This window comes from Natator depressus, chromosome 13 (genome assembly GCF_965152275.1).
Source record: "Natator depressus isolate rNatDep1 chromosome 13, rNatDep2.hap1, whole genome shotgun sequence".
Lineage (NCBI taxonomy): Eukaryota > Metazoa > Chordata > Testudines > Cheloniidae > Natator > Natator depressus.
The window spans coordinates 40,515,931-40,528,093 of NC_134246.1; the positions used below are offsets into that span (position 1 = coordinate 40,515,931).

Genomic DNA, 12,163 nt, shown 5'->3' on the forward strand with positions numbered 1-12,163 from the left:
TATCTACCTTCCAAGCTTCCAAAAACTGAGAGGAGGGGCTAAAATTTATAAACTGGTGGTTTATAAACACGAAATTAGGGCGAAATCCGCGTCTCCTGAAACTTGTAACTCCACACTGTCTTCCACGGAGTTGTGACAATTCACAGCAGCTAAGAATCTGGCACAAAAGACCTGAAATCTTACTCACCCAGAGTGGAAAATATTGCAACAACTGAGACCCAGGTGAGGAACATCTTCAGGGGATCAGGTGAGCTAGAACCTTGTCCCCAAGCTGCAGAGGGAAGCGTCTCCCTTGCCTTCCCCAGCCGTGAGGACAAGTGGGGAAAGAGGTCTTTAAAATATAGATCCACCCACTTTCTTTGCGGCGCAACTCTCCTCCGCTGTGTGCCTACGGCGCTACCTGCACGGCAGCCTGCTACTGCCCGTGAACTAGGCTCCCTGGCTTCTGCGGGGTGTCTGAGAGCAAGGGCGGGGGAGAAATTGAGGGGGAATCCGAGACCACAGGAAGCAGCAGGCTGTGAAATGACAGCTCTGCGCTTGGGTGAGGGGCTGGTAGAACAGGGCCCTCTCGTGGTACATCTGCAGGGGAGCTTCCTCAGCCGCTAACACGGTTCCTTTTACAACACTCCAGCCATAGTAGCCAGCTGTAAAACCTGCCTGGTGTGATGCTGAGCCGGGTTAGGCAGCTGTTGTGCTGAGACCTCAGCCTGTCGTGTCACCCAAAGTCCTTTCAGTGTTTCCTTTGTATTCCTCCCTCTGTTTATCTGCACCCACCTGTTGTCTCCTTTTCCACTTGGATTGTAAGTGGATTCAGTGAGGAGGATGCCTGTTTTTGTTCTGTATTTGCCTAGAACAACAGGGGCTCCTACTTGTTATTATAATCACGGTGACCACGGTCCCTTCCAGATTTGCCACGTTTATGGGCTAAATCCTCAGCTACTGTGGATTGTTGCAGATCCGTTGACTCTACCATGAGCATTTAAACCAGCTGTTCCCATTCCCTAATTTTATTTAAAATTTGTGGAGGGAGGGGGTTGTGACGATAAACATAATTTTACAAACCAGAGAAAACCCTGCATTAATGCAGTCAGAGGGGAGAAATAATCAAAAATATGCACCACAAGGATTCATATTTAATGTACCATATCCCCAGATGGTCTAAAGAGCCATAGCTTCATTGAGATAAATGGATCCACACAGATTTACACCAGCTGAGGTTTCATATTGTTACATATTGTCATAAATATAAAGGGAAGGGTAACAAACTTTATGGATGGAGTAACATCAAATCCCTCCTGGCCAGAGGTACAGAATCACTTACCTGTAAGGGGTTAATCAGTTGAATTAACCTAGTTGGAACCTGACCAGAAGGACCAATGGGGAAAGAAGATACTTTCAAATCTGGGGGGCGGGGCACGGTTTTGTTTGTGCTCTTTGTGTGTTCCCTCTCGGGACAAAGACAGAGACCAAACAGGTAACCCAGCTCCTACTGAAATGATACATATAAAATTACAGAAATTGTAAGTAATAGCAAGGAAATGCTTTAGATTATCTTTTGTTTTAGCTTGTGAATTTTCCCTGTGCTAAGAGGGAGGTTTATTCCTGTTTTTGTAACTTTGAAGTTGAGCCTAGAGGGGAATCCTCTGTGTTTTAAATCTTTTTATTACCCAGTAAAATTACCTTCCAACCTGATTTTACGGAGGTGCTTCTTTTACACTTTTCTTTATAATAAAGTTCTTCTTTTAAGAACCTGATTGATTTTAGTGTCCTAAACATAAAGGGTCTGGTCTGTACTTTTATTAAAAGCAATTGTTATTCTCAAACCTCCCCAGGAAAGGGGGTGAAGGGTCTTGGGGGGATATTTTGGGGAAACAGGAACTCCAAGTGGTCCTTTTCCTGAATCTCTGTCACTTGGTGGTGGCAGCAATACCGTCCAAGGACAAGAAAGGATTTGTGCCTTGGGGAAGTTTTTAACCTAAGCTGGTAGAAATAAGTTTAGGGGGTCTTTCATGCAGGTCCCCACATCTGTACCCCAGAGTTCAGAGTGGGGAGGGAACCCTGACACATATAATAGAGGTCTATGAAATCATGAATGGTGTGAAGAAAGGGAGTAAAGAATTGTTGTTAAGCCCTTCACATAACTCAGAAATGCTTAAGGAACCACATCTAAAACAGAACCTAACAGAGTCTGCCCAAGTTGGGCGCTGGGGTTCCACTGGGTATTGGACTTTTCAGCTTGTAAAAGAGATGACTAAGGGTGGATATGATTGAGATCTATAAAATCATGACTGGTGTGGAGAAAGTAAATAAGGAAGTGTCATTTACTCCTTGTCATAATACAATAATGAGGGGTCATCTAATGAATTTCATAGGCAGCAGGTTTAAAACAAAGAAAAGGAAGTATTTATTCACACAACACATAGTCAACCTGTGCGACCCATTGCCTGGGGATGTTGTGAAAGCCAAAAGTATAACTAAGTTGATGAAAGAACTAGATAAATTCATGGAGGATAGGTTAATCAATGGCTATTAACCAGGATGGTCAGGGATGCTACCCTATGCTTCCTAAATCTAGCACTGCTACAAACTGGGGCTGGGTGAGGGGGGATGGATCACTCAATACATTGCCTTGTTCTGTTCATTCCCTCTGAAGCAGCTGGCACATGCCACTCTAGAAAGATAGGGCTCGGGGCTGAATGGATCATTGGTCTGACCAAGCCTGGCCATTCTTATGTACATAGATTGGTAGAATCATAGTTTTTAATCCCTGCAGGGATGAGTAGATTATCTAGTCTGACCTCATGTGTAACAGAACCTGCATGAATTTCACCCAGTTACTCCTGCATTGAGCCCAATAACTTGTGTTGGACAAAAGCACAGATTCCAGAAAAGCAAAGAGTCCTGATTTTTAAGACTTGGTGATTTGTTCTTCCCCCTCCCCCATTTTTAACAGTATGATTTATTTCTCATTTGAATTGGTCTGGGTTTATCTTCCAGCCATTGGTTCTTTTCATTCCTCTCTCCACAGCTCTTTCCTCTGTTTTCCCTGCGGATACAGTACTTATATACCACAATGAGGTCAAGGTATGAAAATATAATTTTTTTTCAGAGACAGGAGTCTTGGACTTTCTGTGCTTCAGTGGATTTTTGTTCAGCTCCCCTTCTGGTTACAATCTCTGTGTCTCTGAAGGCGCAGTAATAGACCGCAGAGTTGTTCATTTCACTGGAGCTTTTCTTCAAATGGAAGGATTTCTGTCTTGGACATGGTCAGCAAAGAACCCCTGCTTGTCCCCTTCATCATGGCCACCCCCTGACGTTTTATCTCTCAGCCATAACTTCGGTGCTTTATGGGGGTGTTGAATATACCAGAGGAGACAAGGGAATAGGATAGACTCATGGGCACACTCAATAACCAAAGGTGCTCCTTCTTTGACAATAGCTGTGCCTTCAGTTTGTGTGACCAAGTCTCCGAACGTCCCTTGTGGGAGGCGGGGGGGGGGGGGGGGGAAGATGTTTATTCTAAACACTGTCATTTAGGGTGAAAATATTTAAAGTTACCTAAGTGGTTTAGATGCCTATATCTCGTTATTTGGGGGTAACCCTAACCTTAAATGCGCCCAGCCCCTTTTAAACATTTAACCCTTCCAAACCTAGGCGTTTCAAGAGTGGTTGGGTTTTGAAAAATGGCAATAGGAAGTATTTCAAGGTGGACAAATGAAAATGCTGCTTACTTGAAATCACAACCAGCAAAATAATTGACCCTGAGGCGAAGAACATGGTGGGAAGTCAATGGTTCTTGATCCGAACTGTTCTTATCACCCCCCGAAAAAAACCCATTTATGAGGAGGGGATCCGCCTTTTTATTTCCCACAGCTACCAGAAAACTGTCTGTTTCAGAGCAAAGCCCTAAAATCACGGGCTGGTTCTCTACTGTTTCCGTTCAGCTGTCTGTGTGGGTGCTAAGAGCCTCCTGAGTGGGTGGGTCCTTCAAATCTGACATTTTTCTTGAGCTGCAGTGACAGCGTTTTAAACAGGGCTCGAACAGAAAGAGAAGGGGTTGGACTGCAAGAGGCTCAGAGTTCATAAGACACCAGGGGACAGAAGGGTGGGTCATGCAGAGACAAAATATTATTGTAAGTATGAAACAGATCCTCCTTGTGGTCAAAGGCATCCGCTGAACAGGGGTGTCCTGATGGAAAATACGGGTATATTGATGGGATGGAGGGGGATATTGACGGGAATGTGGTATATTGATCATAAATAGGAGATATTTGTGGGGATTGAATCTATAGCTAGGAAAATAGGGTATTTTGTTGGGGGGGAAATGTATTGATGAGAAACGGGAATACAACGATTGGATACAGCTATAATGATGGGAAATAGGAGTATATTTGTGGGAATCATGGATGCTGATGGTAATACGATGTATTCTTGAGAAATATGGTAAATTGATGGGCAATGGGGTATACGGATGGGAAATAGTGTGGTGATGGGAAACATTTGATCTAGTGATATAAAATGGGGTGTATTGATGGGAAATGCGGGTAGATTTGAGAGGTATGGAGTATAAAATAAGTTTTAGTGTGATAATTGTGTTGAGTAGCCACCTTTAATATCTTCACACCCCTTCACTGGTTTAACTGAATCACTTAACACCTGTGGTATGAAAAGAATGAAACTTCCTCATGTTGATACGGTCTGAGTGTACTGCACCAGTCAGGATAAGGGCTGACTTCCACCTGCAGGGCTGAAGTTTTGACACCTTGACTCATCAATGGATTGACTGTGAGGGGAGGAGTTTGTGTATCTATATTTGGATTTTGTAAAGTGTCCTTGTTCTGTTCCTTAAATGCCTGAGTCATTTCACCTCTCTCCCAGCGCTCCCTCTGCCCCTCTCTCGGCGCTCCCCGCTGCTTAGCCCAGCAGTGGGATATTAATTGCACAGGGGCCGCCTCCGCCTGTCACACTGTGTCTCTCAGAGCACAGTAATACACCCCTGTGTCTGCCAGCCTGAAACTGCGCAGGGCCAAGCTGCTGGACTTTCTGTCTCCAGAGATGTGCAAGGCTCTCGCTGGGTTGGGGCTATGAACAGTTACAGTGAATCTGTGATAAATGAAAGGGATGGGGGTAGTTCCCTTTTATGGACACCCAGCCAGCCACTTAGCTATAAAATTTCTCTTAGTAGCTGTTCTCTATTTGCTTTACCTGTAAAGGGTTAACAAGCCCTCAGGTAAAAGGAAAGGAGTGGGCACCTGACCAAAACAGCCAATGGGAGGTCTAGAACTTTTTTAAATGGGGAAAAAACTTTCCTTTTTCTGTCTGTCCTGTTTTCTGGGAAAGAGGGGAACAAGGAGCAATTATGCTATGAGAAGCTTTAAACCAGGTATGATAAAAAAAATAATCAGATCATACCTAGAATTACTTATTTGGAACCCCCAAATGTGTAAATAGAGTAGCAATGTTTAGAAAGACACAGTTAGGTTTATTTCTGTTTATTTCTTGGCTTGTAGACTCCAGATGCCTTTGTTTTGCTTGTAATCTTTAACCTGAACCTCAAGAGAGCTATCTTGATGCTTAATTTTTGTAATTGCTTCTTTTAAGATCTAGCAAAAAGCCTAAGTTCCAAAAGTATTTTCTTTCTTTCTGTTTTTAATAAATTTTACCTTTTTAAGAGCAGGAGTGGGTTTTTGTGTCCCTAGGAGGTCTGCCCACGTGTTATTTAATTAGCTAGTGGCAACAGCTGATTTCCTTTGTTTTTTTCTCAGTTCTGCTCCGGAAGGGGGCATGAAAGGGCTTGAGGGTGCCCCACAGGAAGGAATCCCCAAGTGTTCCTTCCTGGGTTCTCAAAAGGGGAGGTGGGATTTGCACTTGGGTGGTGGCAGCATCTACCCATCCATGGTCAGAGAGAAGCTGTGACCTTGGGAATTTAATACCAGCCTGAAGCGGCCAATTTTTAAAATCTTTGTGGGCCCCCACCTTCTGCACTAGAAGTGCCAGAGTGGGGAATCAGTCTTGACAGTATCCATGCCTTATATATTGGGGCCCTTGGTTCAGGAACTGCCGGTACCAGAACATTTATTAATTTGTGACTGAAGGGTGACGTCAGGTTCAGATCTCCTCCCTCCGACGTTTCTGCAGTGACTGGCTGCTTGATATCAGTTCTGCCCAGGGCACCTAGGAAAGAAAACAGAGCCAAGAATGCATTTCATGGGGGCCTTAGAGTGAACACCCCAGTCCCTTCTCCTCATCATTTATGTAGCTCTCATTAACCTCACAAAGATCCCTACTAAGCAGCGTAACTGTGAGAAGAATAATTTCAGAGAGCTCAATCCATAGCCACTGGTCCTGCTTCCAGGTTCATGCTGTGGCATGGGAACATTGGAGTTTCTATCACAGAATCATAGGACTGGAAGGGAACTCCAGAGGTCATCCAGCCTAGTCCCTTGCACTCAATGGCAGGACTAAGTGTTATCTCTAGACCTTCTGTGACAGCTGTTAGTCTAACCTGCTCTTTAAAACCTTCAATGATGGAGATTCCACAACCTCTCTGTCCATCTATCTATGTGTATGTCTACATTGGGTGTGGAAGGTGTAATTTCCACTTAGAGCAAACATACCCTGGCTCGCTTTGATTTGAGCTTGCTAGCTAGCAACCTTATCTTTAGGGTTCTTTACAACACTCAGCCATCCCCAGTGTGTCTGAGTAACACATTCCACTAGCAACAAACCTAAATCTCTCCCTCTGGTTCAGCACAGAATGCACAACCCAACAGAGAGAGGTAAAAGGCAAACCACCAGGGCCTCTTCCCACCAAATTCCAAATTCCTAAAGGGTTCGAATATGGATAGTTACATAATGTCAGCAACAAAGTCACTCCCCTCAAGAGAGACATTTTCTGGGGAAGAAACTGTGACCCCACTCTCAAGGCCTTTAGTACCAGCTCAGTAAGAATTGACAGAGGCAGCCTGAGAGGTTGAAATCACAAGAGAAAAGCCCCGAAAAGCAAGAGCAGTCCCCCAAATGGAGGTCTGAGATTTCTATGAGAGTCGATTGGGCCACACCTTCAGTTGCTGTATATTGGCAAAGCTCCATTGAAGTCATTCTGGTATACTGTGTTCATTATCGTGCTAAAGGGGATGCACAGAAACATAAGACATGCTCATTATTTTCCTCTCCCACTTAAAATTTAAAAGCAAGAAAGGTTATCTTATGCTTCCGACTCTGGACTGAAACTCATGAGACCTAAGAGGTCAGTTTCTGGTTTTATCACAGTTTTTCTGTGTGATTTTAGACAAGACACTTAGTCTGGGAATCAAATTGGCCTATGAGTAAAATTTTCAGAAGCCACCTAAGTTACTTAAGAACCTAGGTCCCATTTGAAAGAGTGATTGAGTGCTGGATGTCTTGAGGGACTGATTGGTCATGCCTCACTTAATCCACTGGAAAATAAGAAAAGGAAATTTTAAAATATATGTAGATCTGGCTGGGTGTCCTGCTAGTTCCTAATGGCAGGATTTGAATGTCCAAGCCCCATTAAACAGTAAACCAGGAGTAGGCATCTAAATCCCTCAGACAGTTTGAAAAAACTCAGCCTTAGTGTAAATATTATGTTTTCATCAAATCAATATGTATCATAATATATATAACATAATGCACACTGGGCAATAGTATAAATCTAATACATAAACATAATGCCTTCACTCCAGCATAACATAAACACAACAGGAACACAACGTGCATAAATATAACGTAGACACTCAGATATAATAAGAGCCCACTCGATCTTAGATCCTGGAAAATTTAAAGGATTAAAGAAAAACGATTCACTTACAAGAGACATGATTAAAATAGCTGCGAGCCAAGGCTAAGGTGTCCTTGGGTTTAATGATTCTGCAACAAAGCAATGATAGTTCCCTGGACCAATAAAAACTGACTTGTCTTTGTGTCTGACAGCTTCGAGAAGAGAAGAATTGGGGCCACGGGATGGCACCTTATGAAGAGCGAATGAAACATGACAAATACAGGAAGATATAACAGACACACCGCGCGATGACAGAAAGACAGCAGCTACACTCAGATATACGGGAACCCTAAGAAATGCACTCAGTTGTAATGACCACATATTCAGAGACACGTCCAGCCAGAGAGACGGAGTTATCGCCGGGCTCCTTCACAAGTGAGCAGGCTGAGGAAGGAAATCTCTTCTCACTCACTTAGAACAGACACGATGAAAACAGGTGAGACCCAAGACGAAAGTATCCTTGGGATTCAATGGGTCTGGGATAAAAAGAATCGCGGTGCCAAGTGCCAAGGCCAGGAAGAATTAATTTGCCTTTTTATCCGGCATCTGCAAGAAAGGGAAAGAGCTTTTGTCTCCCTCTCGATCTGGCTTTCTTTGCTAGGAAAAGGTTTCTGAATCGGGCTGTCGGAGATGGGGACGTTGGAAGGGCAGAGGTGGCTGGGTTGAGGTCAGGAAAGTTCAGAGTTATCCGGAGAGAAGAAAGCTGTTTTTCTGGAATTATTTCTCTGGCACAACACCGCCCTCACGAAGCAAAATACATGCACAGATTGGAAACGGTTGATGTACATTTTCTTTGCTGGTTCTCATAGAGATAGAATTTGTCTATTCCAAGAGGTGGATGATCTTGTAAAGAATCACGCTAGCCAACCATGTATCCATTTAGATGGATGGATGGATGGATGGGTGGATGGATGGATGGATGGATGGATAACACCCGTCAGGGATGGTCTAGGTAATACTTAGTCCTGCCTTGAGTGCAGAGGACTGGACTAGATGGTCCCTTTCAGTTCTATGATAAATGGAAAAGGAGGACTTGTGGCAAGTTAGAGACTAACAAATTTATTTGAGCATAAGCTTTTGAGCGCTCAAGCTGTAGCTCACGAAAGCTTATGCTCAAATAAATTTGTTAGTCTCTATGGTGCTACAAGTCCACCTTTTCTTTTTGCTGATACAAACTATCAGGGCTGCTACTCTGAAACCTATGATAAAAGGCTACATGGATGGATAACCAGATAATCCATCCATTTTATCTGATCTCTGCCTCCATTTATCCTGGGCAGGTAACGATTCCTGAACTGCTCAGTACCAGTTTTCCTATAGAACACGAATTTCTCCTCCATGATCATGGCAGATTTTGTGTCTTCGTTGCCTTTCTCTCAGTGATATTTGATTGTCTGGTTGCACTTTCCTTCAAGAACAGGGCTGAATGCAGCTTTCACGGGAGTTGTTCAGGAGAGTGTGGATGTGTTCTGGTCTTTCCTGATTTTACTTCAATGGGTGATTCATGACATTCACCATCACTCATGAGATGGTTCAACTCCGGATTAGGGCAAAGAAGGAAACACAGAGACCTAATTAGAGAGAGAGAGAGAGAGAGAGAGAGAGAGAGAGAGAGAGAGAGAGAGAGAGAGAGAGAGAGAGAGAGAGTTGTTTCTGTTCCAGTTTAGTGTTTGCAGACTTCCCCCCTTCTGCCCCCGCGTCACGCTGAGACCCCAGTGCCCGAGGATCCCCGCTGCTCCGCACAGACGCTGCGCGGTTTTTGCGCAGCTCCCCTGCTGGTCCGAGTCACTGTGTTGCTCGCGGCGCAGTAATAGATCCCGGAGTCGCTCAGTTCGCTGGACGGTTTCCACAGGTGGAAGGTTTTTTTCTGTCCATCGTGTGTAGCGTTGAACCCTTTCGCTATCCCCATATCCCAGTCTTCCCCTCCCGTGTCCCGCAGGAGGAGACGGGGGGGCCCACTAGGGTACTGCGCGTACCAGAAGGGGAAAGCATTGAAAGAAGTCTCGTAGCTGCAATTCAGAAGCACCGGGTCCCCTTGGGAGATGATACGGCTCCCTTCAGTCTGACTCACTGAGTCTCCATAGGTCTCTTCTGTGGTGGGGAGAGGATAATAAACACAGACAGAGATAATGGGTACAACATATTGACTCCAGATATAATGAAAACGTCACACACACACACACACACACACAGATGTAACAGCATAATTACCACAATTGCAGTCAGATACACCCAAAACCATCATATTTACAATCAGATTTAATAGAAATATGACAGATCCACACAGAGAAAATAGAAACAATGTAAATTTAGTATAAAAGAAAAATATTTGCACTAAGATATAGGAGAAACGCTTGTAGTAAAAACATAGCATGGACATTCAGATGGGAGACATCTGTCAGCTACATAGAGATTTAAGATAAACATATACAGTAAGCTATAGTAGGGGCTAGAGAGATAATGTGTAACATATTTTATCTATCTAGTCCCTACTCTAGCTGAGTGTATATATAATGTTTTCACACTGGGCGATAGTATACATCTAATATATAAATATAATGCCTTCACTCCAGCATAATATAAACACAACAGGAACACAACGTGCATAAATATAACGTAGACACTCAAATATAATAAGAGCCCACTCGATCGTAGACCCTGGAGAATTAAAAGGATTAAAGAAAAACGATTCACTTGGAAGAGAAATGATTAAAATAGCTGCGAGCCAAGGCTAAGGTGTCCTTGGGTTTAATGATTCTGCAACAAAGCAATGATAGTTCCCTGGACCAATAAAAACTGACTTGTCTTTGTGTCTGACAGCTTCGAGAAGAGAAGAATTGGGGCCATGGGATGGCACCTTATGAAGAGCGAATGAAACATGACAAATACAGGAAGATATAACAGACACACCGCGCGATGACAGAAAGACAGCAGCTACACTCAGATATACGGGAACCCTAAGAAATGCACTCAGTTGTAATGACCACATATTCAGAGACACGTCCAGCCAGAGAGACGGAGTTATCGCCTGGATCCATCACAGGTGATCAGGCTGAGGAAGGAAATCTCACTCACTTAGAACAGACACGATGAAAACAGTTGAGACCCAAGACGAACGCATCCTTGGGATTCAACGGGTCTGGGAGAAAAAGAATCGTGGTGCCAAGTGCCAACGTCAGGAAGAATTAATTTCCCTTTGTATCCAGCGTCTGCAGGGAAGAGAAAGAGCTTTTGTCTCCCTCTCGATCTGGCTTTCTCTGCTAGGCAGAGGTTTCTGAATCGGGCTGTCCGAGATCGGGGCGTTGAAAGAGCAGAGGTGGCTGGGTTGAGGTCAGGAAAGTTCGGAGTTATTCAGAGAGAAGAAAGCTGTTTCTGGAATTATTTCTCTGTCACAGCACCGCCCCCATGTGGCAAATACGTGCACAGATGGGAAATGGGCTTCAGAGTGGTAGCTCTTTTAGTCTGTATCAGCAAAAACAACGAGGGGTCCTTGTAGCACCTTAGAGACTAACAATTTATTTGGGCAGAAGCTTTGGTGGGCTAAAACCCACTTCATCAGATGCATGGAGTGGAACATACAGTAGGGAGGTATAAATACACAGCATATGAAAAGGTGGAAGTTGCTTTACCTAGTGGGGGGTCAGTGCTAAAGAGCCAATTCAATTAAGGTGGAAGTGGGCTATTCTCAACACTTGACAAGGAGGGGAAAACACTCTTGTAGTGCTAATGAGGCCAATGTAAACAAGTGGCCCATTTCAAACAGTTGACAAGAAGGTGTGAGTATTTACCAAGGGGAAATTAGTTTTGTAAAAACAATGAGGAGTACTTGTGGCACCTTAGAGACTAACAAATGCATTTAGTTTTTGTAATGACCCGTCCACTCCCAGTCTTTATTCAGACCTAATTTGATGGTGTCCAGTTTGCAAATTAATTCCAGTTCTGCAGTTTCTCGTTGGAGTCTGTTTTTGAATTTTGTTGTTGTTGAAGAATTGCCACTTTTAAGTCTATTATTGAGTGACCAGGGAGATTGAAGTGTTCTCCTACTGGTTTTTGAATATTATAATTCCTGATGTCAGATTCATGTTGTCATAAATATAAAGGGAAGGGTAAACCTCTTTAAAATCCCTCCTGGCCAGAGGAAAAATCCTCTTACCTGTAAGGGGTTAAGAAGCTAAAGGTAACCTCGCTGGCACCTGACCAAAATGACCAGTGAGGAGACAAGATACTTTCAAAAGCTGGGAGGAGGGAGAAAAACAAATGTCTGTCTGTGTGATGCTTTTGCCGGGGACAGAACAGGAATGGAGTCTTAGAACTTAGTAAGTAATCTAGCTAGGTATGTGTTAGATTGTGATTTCTTTAAAT

General features: G+C 43.7%; 1 long non-coding RNA gene across 1 annotated transcript; it reads left to right on the forward strand.

Annotated features, from left to right (window-relative positions):
* Positions 1-4,017: 4,017 nt before the first annotated feature.
* LOC141997029 (uncharacterized) lies at positions 4,018-11,898 on the forward strand. Its single transcript, XR_012641668.1, has 3 exons — positions 4,018-4,133; positions 7,954-8,237; positions 10,622-11,898. It is a non-coding gene; the product is annotated as an uncharacterized LOC141997029 (long non-coding RNA).
* Positions 11,899-12,163: the final 265 nt, after the last annotated feature.